This window comes from Crocuta crocuta, unplaced genomic scaffold, assembly GCF_008692635.1.
Source record: "Crocuta crocuta isolate KB4526 unplaced genomic scaffold, BGI_CrCroc_1.0 scaffold170, whole genome shotgun sequence".
Lineage (NCBI taxonomy): Eukaryota > Metazoa > Chordata > Mammalia > Carnivora > Hyaenidae > Crocuta > Crocuta crocuta.
Window position 1 is genome coordinate 6,345,002 of NW_027527853.1, and position 14,749 is coordinate 6,359,750.

The window sequence follows — 14,749 nt, forward strand, 5'->3', positions numbered from 1 at the left end:
ATTTTATCATTTGAAGTTTGAGAAGGCAAAACTACTTATTCTCATTTTTAAACTACTGATAAGGATGTTTCCACTTCTTGAATCTCTGTCCCCACAGTAAATTGTTATGATGCTGAGGGACTATTCAAATGAGAATGAGCAACAAGTGTGCAATTAAAATTGGGGAATTAGAACCAATATAAGGTCAGGTCCTGGGAGTGAATGAGAGCATCATTTTATGCTACAGTGTTCCCTATAACAACTTCTCCTCCTCTGTAGAATTCAGAAAAGGGTCGTCTTATCTGTTCAGCAATTTGTGTTGACTTACTGTGGATAGAACCCTTGCAGGTAGGCTGGAGAACAGGGTTTGTGCTTGTAATTTTTTTACATTGAAACATATACCTACATCTCTCTATGATATGTATGTATGCACACATGTATACATGCCCCATGTTGAGAATTGAGTCGGAGATATCTTGAATAGACCATGTAATGATGTAGATACATTACTGATGTAAAAGGCAAAATTTCTCTTTGATTTTGGAATACTATTTGTCATTTGTTTTGTTTGTTTTACTTTACAGAAAGTGAGCATGCAGGAGCCGGGCAGAGGGGCAGAGAGAGAGGGAGAGGGGGAGAGAGAGAGAGAGAGAGAGAGAGAGAGAGAGAAAGAGAGAGAGAGAATTTTAAGGCGGTTCCATCCTCAGCGTGGGGCCTGATCCCATGACCCTGGGATCATGACCTAAGCTGAAATCAAGAGTAGTACGTTCAACCAACTGAGCCGCCCAGGTACCCCTGTCATTGGTTGTTCTTAATCCTGTTCTATTAATAAGAACTTAATTTGATTTGAGCATTCAATGATGGTAGAGAGACTTACCACTGAAAATCAAAGTAAAGCAGCCAAAACTGCAAAAGATTGTGGATCATCATATTGGTAAATCAAGTAAATGAAGTAAATGTGTGACTATTTAGATGCTGCCGCAATGGTTTTTTTCATCAACATATGGTTCCCAAGTTGGGAAAGACTTTTATTCTGATGTTCTATATTAAGTTGCCATAGGATTTGGAGTGTATCTGATGTCTTTATTTAAAAAAAAAGACTTTGAATTTACTGATGTGAAGAGCACTGAGAAAGTTGAAAAAGTAAATAGTTAAATAAGTTTGGGTGGGATGGATGACTATTTGGAGGTAAGTGAAATATGTGTTGCTTGACATTAACATGTGTTCATTGGTGAGAAGTTGAAAATTGAGTCATATATATGGTTTTCTGTTTAGTGATTTGGGGATAAATTTGGCTTTTCATAAATATGGTCTATTAAAGTAGCTGTAATTCTGGAGTTTAAATTTGACCACTGATAGGAATAAAAATGGCAGGATGTAATTCACTCAACTGGGGAGACTTGGTGGACTTCAGCTAACTTGCCACATTATAAGTTCTAGACTAGGGAGTTTACCCTGGGCTTTGGACTTTAAAATGGTGTTCCACCGAGTCCTGAGACTAAAAGAAAAGTAGTAGAGATGGCTACATTTGCTTTGTGTCTCCCCTAAAATTCTACCCACTTTTACTGTACAGACACAGTCAGGAGTTGGGTACCAAACCATGAAAATAATAAGAGTTCTACAGTGTCTGAAAATTTAGATCATGGTCCTAGCCCATTTATAAGACTAAGAAATAGCAGTGAAACTGATACACCTGTTTCTAACTTAAATGTTATGATCTTCTGCTCTGGCATAGCAAGAACCATAGGGCATACATGGCTTTCTTATTTCATTCTTCTGAAATAAGACAGATTGTTACAAGTGTGGATTTTTATTTAGGTAATTAAAGTCATAGGGATACCTGGGTGGCTCCGTCAGTTGTGCATCCAACTTCTGCTTAGGTCATGATCTCACGGCTCGTGGATTCAAACCCCACGTTAGGCTCTATGCTGACAGCTCAGAACCTGGAGCCTGCTTCAGATTCTGTGTGTGTCTCTCTCTCTATCTGCCCCTCTCCTGCTCATTCTCTGTCTCTCAAAAATAAACACTAAAAAATTTTAAATCATTTAGAACAGCTTACACATACCCTTGAACCTTGCACAATATGAGGGTTAAGGGCCCTGACCCCCTGTACAATCAAAAACCTACATACAACTTTTCTTTTTTTTTTTAAAGGTTTGTTTTTAAATAGTTTTTACACTTAAAATGGGACTAGAACTCCCAACCCCGAGATCAAGAGTTGGCATGCTCTACCGACTGAGCCAGCTAGGTGCCCCACCCACATAAAGCTCTTGACTCCTTTAAAACTTAATAGCCTACTGTTAACCAAAGCCTTACTGATAACAAACAATTGGTTAACATATATTTTCCATGTTATATGTTTTTTTTATTTTTTATTTTTTCTTATATGTTTTATATAACTATTATTACAATAACATAAGCTATAGAGAAGCAAATGTTATTAAGAAAATCATAAGGAAGGAAAATACATTTACAGTACTGTACTATATTTATTGAAAAAATATAAGTGGACCCACGCAGTTCAAGCCTGTGCTGTTCAGGGGTCAGTGTAATTACTTTTTTCTCACTGTTCCTGTTCATTATGCATCCTCAGTACAACTTACTGCATTTTACAAGGCTTATTTATTAACTTTGCCAAAGCCCTATGCAGAGACCACCAGGGAAACCTGTTGATCATACAAAGCTGGCATTCCTAAACTTGCTGAACAACCACCACCTTGACAGAAGCTCAGGAGTGTCTTAGAAGGGGGAAAGGGAATTATGGTACTTAAAGTTTTGGAGGCTAAGGTTAGTAATTGGGTGCTTTGAGGGCAGAAATTAGTAAACAAAGTTTGCTCAGGGCTTATTGGTTAAATTTGCAAACTGGTCTAGTTGCTGGGCTAGTCAGTGGTCTTAACTTTGGAATGTAAGAATTCAAGCTGAGTTTCTGTTAAATATGTCTGTAGTCCAATAAAAATAGACCAAAAGGCACATAGGATAATTTTAAATTTTCTAGTAGCACATTTAAAAATTAAAAAGAGAAGCGCCTGGGTGGCTTAGTCAGTTAAGCGTCCGACTTTTGCTTAGGTCATGATCTCGCGGTTCGTGGGTTCGGGCCCTGCGTCGGGCTCTCTGCTGACTGCCAGCGCAGAGCCTGGAGCCTATTTCGGAGTCTGTAGCTCCCTCTCTCTCTGACCCTTCCCTGCTCACGCTGTCTCTCTCTCTCTCCCCTAGAAATAAATAAAAACATTAAAAAATAATAATAAAAATTAAAAGGAAATAGGTGAAATTAATTTTAATAATATATTGTATTTAACCTTCTTTATCCAGAGTATCATTTCAACATGTGATCAATATAAAAATTATTAGTAAGTTATTTTGCTTTATTTTTTTCATACTATGTCTTCAAAATAAATGTGTATTTGATACCTACAACACATCTCGATTTGTTCTAGCAATATTTTAGTTGCTAAATAGCCACATGTAGCTACTATTTTGGACAGTGAAGATAGATAGACCTGTTTTAGAACAAATGGGTCTGAGTGAGCTGATACTTAAAGCCATTTGATCTTAGACAATGTTCCATGTCATGATTTGGCACAGTTTGTCTGTACAGGAAGTCATAGTAAGTTTTATAATTTGTGGTTTTTGTTTCGTTTTGCACTTTTATGCATAAATCTGAGGTTTTCCATTAGCATGCCATTATTAATAAAACATGTTACAGAGAGAGACAATATGAATTTACAAGGAGAATGTAAGAATTTTCTTATATACTTAATAGATTGTCTACTAGATTAAGCATTTGCTTCCAGTAGGCAGAATGTTTCAACACATTTTTTTTAAAGCTATTGAGGTTTTGGAACAACAAATATTGCTCAGAAATATTTGTATGTAGATACACATATTGTACTGTTCTGTTTCTGTTGACTTTATATGGTGCTTTCTTTACAGTTGAGAAAAACATTTTAAATGTGTTCTCATTTTTTATCACTAAAGATATTTGTAGTTTATTAACTTTGAGTTTTATTTTACATTTTATTTTGTTTTAGAGAGAGAGTGTGTGAGCGGAGGAGTGGGGCAGAGGGGGAGAGAGAGAGAGAGAGAGAGAATCCCAAGCAGGATCCATCCTCAGTGTGGAGCATGATGCAAGGCTCATGCCCTTAGCTCAACTGACTGAGCCTATGTTTACATTTTAAATGAGATTGTTTTTATATAGGATAGATGAGTTGTCAACAAAATCATGAAACTTTTCAAGTGAAAAGCATTTTAAAAAGCACTGTATGTCCACTGAAGCTTTTTTCATACTTGCAGTTTTTTAAATGACTACAGATTGTTCAGTAATTTAAGTACTATTCCTTAAAGGTGTGTGTGTGTAATGTTTACTTTCTTTTGGTCTTCAGCAACTTTCCAATCTTCTATTATTTCAAAATAATCACTGCAGATTTTTTATATGCCTTCTGTCTATTCAGTTCCACGTAGTTGGATGTAATTTATTTGCCACTTGATTCCCATAGTTTTCAGCCTATAAATTATGCCTGACTTTTACCTTAGTTCATCATTATTTCATGAAGACAGAATTGAGGTTCATTCTGGACTCACATACCATGGTATATGACCACTGTCACTTTCCTGTATGATGATGCAGAAAAATGGTATTCGTTTGCTTATTTTATTTATTTAACACTTTTTTGGTGCTTGCTTGTTTTATGCTATGTAGTGTACTAAATGCTTTACAGATATTGTAATAACATCCATGTGAGGTAGCTATTATTTGCATTTTTATTATTATTACTCGCTTATGAGGATACTGATGCACAGGGAGATTGAATAACTTGTCTAATTCTACTGAAATTTAAGTGCCTCTGATATGCTGTGATGTACTGTTTTTACTTTTACCTAACTGCTGAGCACCAGAGCGTTATAATTCTAGTTATCACTGGTCATCCCAGTGAAGAGATTGACTGTCTTGTGTATACATTTGTGCAAATAGTGAGTTCTGTATGCTTTTTCCTTTTTATATTTTTATAGCTTTTGTCTCCTTTTTCCTTCCTCAAATCATGCCTTGAAATTCCTCTTCATCTTTGCTTTTAGAATATTGTATATATCCCTATAGTTTCGTTGAATGAGGGTAATCATAACACTGCCAGTCAGCTTGCTTATTTTTTCCTCTGCCTCTAGAAGGCGTAATATATTCCTGGGATGATAGAGTCCATAGAAAGAGTACTGAATGTGTGTTTATTCTATAAAGTATTTATGTTTATATATAAAATTTTTTTACATTGGTATTTCACTTCTTAGGTAATGTTTCCCCAACGTTTTGGGAATAAAATTAATTTTGTAAATTGAATCAGTTTCAGAACCTCCAAATAGTTATACCTTAAAAGGAGATCTTACTTTAATTGCTTTTCAAAGGCAAATTATTGCTTCATGTTTTTCACTGAACTGTTTACATAAATTTAAGTAAAACATTAGGGTTTTTTTTTTTTTAGTTCTTTTAATAGGTGTGGAATTCAACTAAATGAATAAGAAGCCATAATATAAGAAGGTACATTCTTTTTCACTCTTTCCCCCACCACACACATCAGGATGAATAGAAAAATAATGGTTAGATAATAACAGAAATGAGAATTATTAATTAGGAATGATTCTAAACCTAGAGGCAGAAGAGCTCAATGGTTTGACTCCTGTCTCAGATACTTTCTGTATGATATCTTTGTGCCTTAGTTTTCTCATTTGTAAAATGGGATGATAATATTATTTACCTCCATTAGGCTTTTGAGGAAGAAATGAGGTAAAACATATAAAGTGCTTGAAACAGTACCAGGCATATAGCCAATATTGATCAGTTCTGCTGTTATTTAATTCCAAGAGTTTTTGACAGCCCTGTTGTTGGTTTAATAGGAGGAAGGTTCTGGGATATATTGGAGTGAGATAGGGCATGGTTCATATTAGCAAGAATGTGTGTGAAAATACTTTATGAGATGTAAAGTACTCTATAAATAAAAGGTAATGGGAAGAAATTAGATTATTTATAACCTTAGTATGCTAGAGAGTGAATGTTTGCATATGTAGCTCAATAGATAATGATAATATTCCCCACTAGATCCCCAAAGTTGAATACCAGGAAAAAGATGTAAGGCCGCACACACACACAAACGTCTTTAAAATAAAGGTGAGGGGCACCTGGGTGACTCAGTCGGTTAAGGGTCCGACTTCGGCTCAGGTCATGATCTCACAGTTCGTGGGTTTGAGCCCCGCGTCAGGCTCCGTGCTGACAGCCAGCTCAGAGCCTGGAGCCTGCTTCATATTCTGGGTCTCTCTCTTTCTCTGACCCTCCCCTACTCACACTGTCTCTCTCTCTCTCAGAAATAAATAAAACATGAAAAGAAAAAAAAAGAAAAATAAATAAATTTTAAAAAGGTGGGAGGCACCTGAGTGGCTCAGTGGGTTAAGCGATCTGACTTTGGCTCAGGTCATGATCTTTTTTTTTTTATTTTTTTTTATTTTTTTAATGTTTTATTTATTTCTAGGAGAGAGAGAGAGACAGCGTGAGCGGGGGGGGNCGCGGGGCTCGAGCCCACGAACCGCGAGATCATGACCTAAGCGAAAGTCGGACGCTTAACCGACTAAGCCACCCAGGCGCCCCGCAGGTCATGATCTTGAAGTTCGTATGTTCGAGCCCCATTGGGCTCTGTGTTGATAGCTCGGAGCCTGGAGCCTACTTTGGATTCTGTGTCTTCCTCTTTCTTTGCCCTTCTCCAACTCACGTTCTGTCTCTCTCTTTCTCAAAAATAAATAAACATTTTAAAGAGTTAAAAAAAAATAAAGTTGGACCCTGTTGTGGTAGAATATTGTTCTGAAATTGTGCTTATTCACACATAAGTTACCCTGATACTGTCCTGTAGAAAGGGTTTATTTAGTAAACTATATCCTTAATGTTAATGTATTTACAGACAGATGTTATCTATTTGTAGCCTATATATAACCTATATATCTTCTGGAGAATTTCTTCTTGGGTCCTTCCAAATTTCTTGAGGAAGTTGGGCCCAGATGTCTGTGCGAGTCACTGCCTCCCCTTTTCTGGAAGCCTTTTTGAACTCTCCATCATTTGTGCTCCCATAATTCCAAGCACATAGCTCTGTCACTGCATTTACCCCATTATATGGTAATTATTTGTAAGTTAGACAGCTAGCTTCTTGTGGACAGAGACAGTGCCTCACTGAATTTTTTAATTTTTAATGCCCCGCACATTAAAGTTCCCAATAAATCTATGTGAAGTAAACAAAGGGTAAAACAGCCCTCAACACCCACGGCAAAATTTTGTTAGCATTAATGTTTGAAAGTAATAAAGCCGTTTTTCTAAAAATTATTTTGTGATGTGGACATTTTGGAAATTCTGACTGAACTTCCCCTTAATCTAAATTGTTGCATTTTATGTTAAGATCTCTAAACTACTTTAAATTAGCATTACTAGAATTATACAGGCTTTATTTTAAAGTGAATTTTCTTAGCCTTCTAAATGCCAAATATTTTAATAAATGTAGATGCTTTGGATTTCATATGCTTTTAATACGTTTATCTTAAATGTGATAACATTTAAGTTGAAGATTCGGTTAAGGATTTATAAATGTTCTTTTCTTCCTGGAATGCTTACATAACAAATAATTCGTGTGTAGATAGCCTTCTTCAGGGGCACCTGATTTGTTATTAATGACTGAATTTAATATTTAGTTTCCTCATCTGTAAGATAGAGATTATAATATCTACCTTATAGCACACGTGTAAAGATTAAATAATTTTTTAAATTTTATTTACTTTGAGAGAGATATAGGGAGCAGCCCAGTGTGGGGCTCAAACCCATGAACCGTGAGATCATGACCTGAGCCTAAACCAACATTGGATGCTTCAGGCACCCCAAAAGAAGAAATCTAAGTGAAGTACTCAGCACAGGTTCTGGCACACATTAATCATCCATTATATGGTAGCTGTGACAAATTCTACAAGGCTTGTTATGGAAAGCATTATACACATCCATTTCTCTCTCCCTAGAGGCACATTGGTGGAGGCAGAGTGATATTTTGAGAAACCATCATTATCTGCTATCAGAGACGGGTTAGGCAGAAAGGGGGCTAAGGGCATAAGCCTGCTCAAATTCAGAAATAATGAACCTTTAAAAACGGTTAAGGCAGGGGCGCCTGGGTGGCTCAGTCATTTAAGCATCCAACTTCAGCTCAGGTCATGATCTCACGGTTAGTGGGTTCAAGCCCCGCATCGGACTCTGTGCTGACAGGTCAGAGCCTGGAGCCTGTTTCAGATTCTGCGTCTCCCTCTCTCTCTGACCCTCCCCTGCTCATGCTCTCGCTCTCTCGCTCTCTCTCTTTCAGAAATAAAAAACATTTAAAAAAATGGTTAAGGCAGTTTGGGCTTTTGACCATACTATTCTTTTATATTTCGTTACTTAATCTGTTTTTATTACTGGTCTCATCTGGAATCAGAATTGTAGAGTAAATTTGAGATGTGGGCTTTTTGTTTGTTTTCCTTTCTCCCACTAAAAGAAACTGAAAAAAAGTAATGTGCTTCTCTTCTTCTGGTCCCAGTCCATCAAGCTGGAGTGAATTTTTTTTAGTATTTGCCAGGTTCCTCGCTTGAAAATAAACATACATGTACATTGGTGACCTCTTCAGTGGTGGTCGGGGAGTGACAGTGAAGAAGTCCATAGCTCTTAATCTGTGTGTATACTGGGCATGGCATCTTAATCTGTGTGTATACTGGGCATGGCATCCCTTGGTTTCCCAAAGGGGGAAGAACCTAGATCAAATTGGCACAGTTGTTGCTTTATTGCTTTCATTGCCATAGGACTGTTTGCATAAAAGCAGCTGTGTTTTGCTGCTCAGTTTTTAAATACAAGGACCGTAGAGGATAACACAGAAGTGTTCACATCGTGGCCCCTGTCAGATGCCGGTGAATCTGTGGATTCTGCTTGTGTAACCCCCCTATTTTTCCATTCAAGTCAAACAGCAATTGAAATGCACAGCAGCAGAGTGGGCAGACTTTGGTGTCTGTGGATTCAAGTCAAACAACCATTCAGATGAGCAGGAGCAGGGCCTTCTTTGGTGTTTATGAATATAGGTATCTTTTATAAAGGTCTAGTAATAGTTCTAGGTAGATGCTGGAGCACATCCTAAAAATGTCCCCTGGTTATAAATGGAATAAGCTGGGTGTCTGAATACACAGCACATCATTCTAAGACTGTAATCTCTGGAATATAAAAACCTCAAAAACAAGGGGAGACACGAGAAGATGCTGCTTGTGGGTAATATCATGAATAACTGCTTTGTAGGTCTCTACAGGAGCATTAAAGACATCCTGAGAAATGTAAATGACACACATTGTAATAGTGGATGGCATTTGTTACTTGGCAGTAGTTGCCTTTTGAGCTTTACTACTGTCTGGATTAAGTTCTATTACCTGAGTCCTGTTGTGGCTCCTAAATGGAACAGGTGCAGTCAAAACTTTGCCTTCTTTCAGTCATAGCGAGGAAAATTATTATATCTTATGTCTTATACCTAAAATAGATGATTTGCAGGTAGTATCGTTCTTATTAAAACATTAGAAAAACGTGCTCGCTTCGGCAGCACATATACTAAAATTGGAACGATACAGAGAAGATTAGCATGGCCCCTGCGCAAGGATGACACGCAAATTCGTGAAGCGTTCCATATTTTTTGGAGGAGGACACTTGTGGGGATGAGCACTGAGTGTTATGTGGAAACTAATTTGACAATAAACTATTAAAAAAAAAAAACATTAGAAAAACTTTAGAAAATAGTTAAGATAACATACTCTAAAGTTCATTCACTTTTTAAAATTTTATCTAAATGCCATGGTTTTTAGTATATTTACAAAGTTATAAGTCTATAATCACTACCTAATTCTAAAACATTTTCATTGCCCCAAACAGGAAACCCCATAACCAATAGCAGTCCATTCCCTCTTGGCTACCTCAGCACTAGGCAGTGACCACTCTACTTTCTGTCTCTATGGCTAATGTGCCTATTGTGGATATTTCATATAATTGGAATTTATATACAACATGTGATCCTTTGTGACTGGCTTCTCTCCCTTATAGTGTTTTCAAGTCCTATCCATGTTATAGCACATGTCCGTACTTTGTTTCTATTTATTGCTGAATCATATTTCATAATGGATATAGCACGATTTGTTATATATTTGGATATAGCACTATATCCATATAGTGGATATAGCATGATTTGTTAATCCATTTACCAGTTGATGGGCATTTGGGTAAGTTCCAGTTTGGGGAAATTTTGAATAATGTTTTTATTTTAATGTTTTTTTATTTATTTCTAGGAGAGAGAGAGAGAGACAGTGTGAGCAGGGGAGGGTCAGAGAGAGAGGGAGATACAGACTCTGAAATAGGCTCCAGGCTCTGAGCCGGCAGTCAGCACAGAGTCCGACGCGGGGCTCGAACCCATGAACCGCGAGATCATGACCTAAGCGAAAGTCGGACGCTTAACCAACTAAGCCACCCAGGCACCCCGAATAATGTGTTTTTTTAAAGTTGTTATAAACATTTGTATACAGTTTTTGTATGGACATGTGTTTTTATTTATCTTGGGTACATACTTAGGAGTAAGGTTGCTAGGTTGTATGATTTAGGGTAAGGTTTAACTTTTTAACTTAACTACCAAATTGTTTTTCCAAAGTGAGTGTACCATTTTACATTCCCACCAGTAATTTATGAGAGTTCTGCTGTTCTGTGTCCCAGTCAACATTTGGAATTGTCAGGGGTTTTCTTTGCTTTTTAGCCATTCTAATAGGTGTGCATTTCTTTGTTAGTTTTAAATGAAAAATCATGTAATTTGAAACCATCACAAGGATGATTGAAGTGTAAAACAGGCATTTACTGCATGCCTGCGATGTGCCAGGCCCTCTGCTAGGTGATGGGAATGTGAGCTATGTCTCTGCTCCCATAGAACGTACAATTTGTTGATAGGCATGTAAAGAAGTAATAACAATATAGAGTTAGTGCTAATTACCTGAGCACTACAATACTGGGATGGGGAAGCAGAGTCTCAACCATACTGTGGAAAGATTCTGACGTTTATGATTAGTAAAAAGAAAACAATATGAGGAGCTACATGTACTTTTGCCCAATGTTCTAAGATAGGTTTTTGTTGCAAAGGTCAAACTCCCCCTTTATTATCATGCCTTATAAATTAAACTGCTTGGGTTGATATCCTGCCTGCCTAGTGATTTGGGATAATACCAGCTAGTCATACACACACACACACCAAGGAAAAGGGGCAACTTTAACTTTTGTAGCTCCTTGAAGCCTGCTCTTTTTGACCATTGTATTTATTTCTCTCCCTTTCTGTATCCTTCCTAGGTCTGGCTTTCTGCCTTTTTACCCAACACACTGCTAACCTGTACACCTGCTCCTTTTTTTAAGTGCATATATACTTAGCTCTGAACTGTTTACCATAGTCAAAGGCGGTAGCAGCAGGCATTTGTATACTTTTTGTCCAGTTCACCTCTTTACCATTTGTCCAGCTAGATCTGGCCTTCATACGTAAGTCATTTCAAGCCAGTAAGGTGATTCCAAAAGTCATGTTTCCCAGGGTCTGATAAACTGGGTTGCTTATCAGATGTACATGGCAAACCGAAGAGAAGAGCTTTGAAGGAAATTGTTTTTTTGTTTTATTTATTTCTGAGAGAAAGAGAGAGACACACAGCATGAGCAGCGGAGGGTCAGAGAGAAAGGGAGACACAGAATCTGAAACAGGCTCCAGGCTCTGAGCTGGCTGTCAGCACAGAGCCTGATGCGGGGCTCAAACCCATGAACCGTGAGATCATGACCTGAGCTGAAGTCATGACTGAGCCACCCAGGTGCCCCGAGAAGAGCTTTGAAGGAAGATTGGGGTTGGCAGGGAGCCGTAAGAGGCTAGGTGAAAATTGCTGGTTGTGCTTCAGGTTGTTGAGTGAAAATACCTTCTTGCTTTTTTAACTTGCTTTTTTTTTTTTTTTTTTTTTTTTTAAGAACCTTGGTTAGTTCTTGGTTAGTTTGCTGTTAACAGCAAGGAAAAATATAACCTAATAGAAAAAGGTTAAAGTAATTGGAATTAATCAACCTCAAGAAGAAAAATCGAGCTCATCATAATTTCTTTGTATACCCTAATTATATCCCAGGCTATATTGAGGGGTCTTGAGAATTCTTACATGGATGACTGGATTTAAAAATAATCTTAAAGAATATTAAAATTCATAGCAGGTGCTGATGAGTTATTTCTCTTTTGAGGAGAGAGAAGGAGGAGGTTTCAACTTTGTAAGGACTTTAAGTTAGATATAAGGAGCATTGTTTGCCTGCTATTGAGTGACCAGAAGAATCTACAGTCATGCTTTCCAGAAGGCTACAGATGTAATAATTGTCTGTGGGATGGTTTGAATTTACCATAGACTGAAGGACTTGATACTTAGTGAAGATGGGATGAAAACCTGCATTTGAAAAGTTAATGTTTTTACCTTTCCCTCACGTGAGTGACAAGTTTTCCTTTATTTGGGAAAGGTTTTAATCTTGGGGCAAATGTATGTCAAGCTTCTCAATAGTAAAGGTTCAATTTGATATAGGAACCACATGTTTTTGATAGGTTCTGACAAATAATGGCAGTAATTAGTTTAGAACTATAAATTTCTAGACTTATATTTTGTGATACATAGTTTTATTTACTACTCATCTAATTGTTTGCTGCCCCTATCTAGTATTCATTATGAAATGTCCTGTCTATTCTTTATGGTACTCCTAAGCAGATTTTGTGCTTGAAGTCACTACATGTTGTACTTTTGGATGTATTGGCTCTTCGGTTTTTACTTAGGATTGATAAGTTCCATAGATTCTTATGTTTCATTACTAGTATCTTTCATAGAAACTGTAGGTCAGAAAAACCATTGTGCCAAAGTAGACCAAGCATGGAAGAGATGCAGTTAAAGGGCCAGAACAGAAAAGTTGAGAAAACGATGCATTTACTTTGTAGGAGGGATGTGTATATGATTGGGTTGGGAAGAGATAAGAATATGTGTGTGTGTGTGTGTGTGTGTGTGTGTGTGTATATGAATGAAATTTATATATGAGGCCTATTTCAGAAGCACAATACTGGTCCAAGAAAGCAACTGTAGAACAGAATGCATACTTCTATGTTTTGGGGAAGAAATAACATAAAACACTTTTCTATGGGTGCATATATATATGAATATATTTCTAAACATCTGAAAGAGTACATGCCAAATGTACGTAGTGGTCTGAAGAGTGCAGGAAGGCAGGATTAGAGACTAGCTTTTTCTTTAATGGTCTTTTGTTGTGTGTGTGTTCAGGAAGAATGGAGCTATGTGTTAGTTATGTGATTAAATATTCATTTAAAATAGAGAAAACATATTAATTAACCATTAAATAGTGTTTATAGTTTAGATAGGGAGCTGAGATAGTTTCAAATAATGTAAATTCATTAGAAAATAAGAGCAGTAGAATGGAAATTCAGAAATGGCTAATTTTGTGGATTAATCCCTGTGTGTTGAATGTATTTAATGTTGAAATGTTTTATCCATACATATGTTGAAGTCATATGATAAATGTAAAAGCCTTCCTTCAGGAATGCCTCTTCTTGTTTTCCTATATTACTGAAGAACCCCATTTATTCTTTCCTAGCCCATTCAAACATCGGACCACCTTTTGCTTTTTGATCCTGTATGTGTCCCTTTTTTTGTTGCCAAGTCTCCATTGTTCATGAAACACAAAGCAACTGATCAGTGGAGAAACACTGGAACATTACTGGCATGGACTTGAAAGTCATAGACCTGGGTTCACATCCTGATTTCTGTCCTGCTTTGTGACTTTGAGTAGTTATATAATCTTTGTGAGCTTAGCTGTCTCCTCTGTGAGATAGAGATAATGGTGACCCTATAGGGTTGTGCTGAGGATTCAGATCATGGCTATAAAGCGTGTAGCCGAGTTCCTGTCACATAGTAGGCATAATGATAAATTTTGTCATTTGGTTCCAGAGCTGCTTTTTTTCTCAGATGTTCTTGGGCCCTTGCAGCCTTCTACCTTGTATCTATCTCTAGGAGAGGATATGTCTGAGGGATAAGCCAGAAAGGGTAGAAAAGGGTTCTAGATTTCTCTCCCGAGAAAAAGGCAGGTGAATGGGATAGAACTGATAGAGGTGGGCCTGTGGCTGTGCTAGAGTAGATCAAGCTACTACTTCAATTTAACTGTTTTTTGAAGAGTAAATTGACTAAGGGCAAATGAGGATTAATTAGGTTGCCTATGTGGCAGGGTGGTGGTGGTCAAAGAGATCTCTCTCTGATTGTGTTAGGATTAGGTTGGGGGAGGGGGGTGTTTGTGAAAAGGATTAAAGGTTGAGGGGTAGGAGGAAGTCAGGGAGGCAGTAGAGTGAGAGTCCTTAAGAGCACAGTCCGGATTTGAGTGGATTGGAGCCTTGGCTCTGTTGCTTACTGCTCTGTAATATTGGGCCAGTTACTTAATCTTGTAAAGATTTAATTGCTTAACTTATAAAATGGGGATAAAAGTAAAATAAATAAACATTAACATTTTTTTAAAGAAGGGGGGTCGCTGGGGCAGCTCAGTCAGTTAAGCGTCTGACTTCAGCTCAGGTCATGACCTCACAGTTCATGAGTTTGAGCCCTGCGTTGTGCTCTGTGCTGACAGCTCAGAGCCTGGAGCCTGCTTTGGATTCTGTGTGTGTGTGTCTCTCTCTGC

General features: G+C 37.5%; 1 protein-coding gene and 1 non-coding gene across 2 annotated transcripts in view; both read left to right on the plus strand.

Annotated features, from left to right (window-relative positions):
- The window catches only part of CPEB3 (cytoplasmic polyadenylation element binding protein 3), a 160,671-nt gene that overhangs the window by 20,317 nt on the left and 125,605 nt on the right, over positions 1-14,749 (plus strand).
- On the plus strand, positions 9,578-9,684 carry LOC144245511 (U6 spliceosomal RNA). Its single transcript, XR_013339275.1, has one exon. It is a non-coding gene; the product is annotated as a U6 spliceosomal RNA (small nuclear RNA).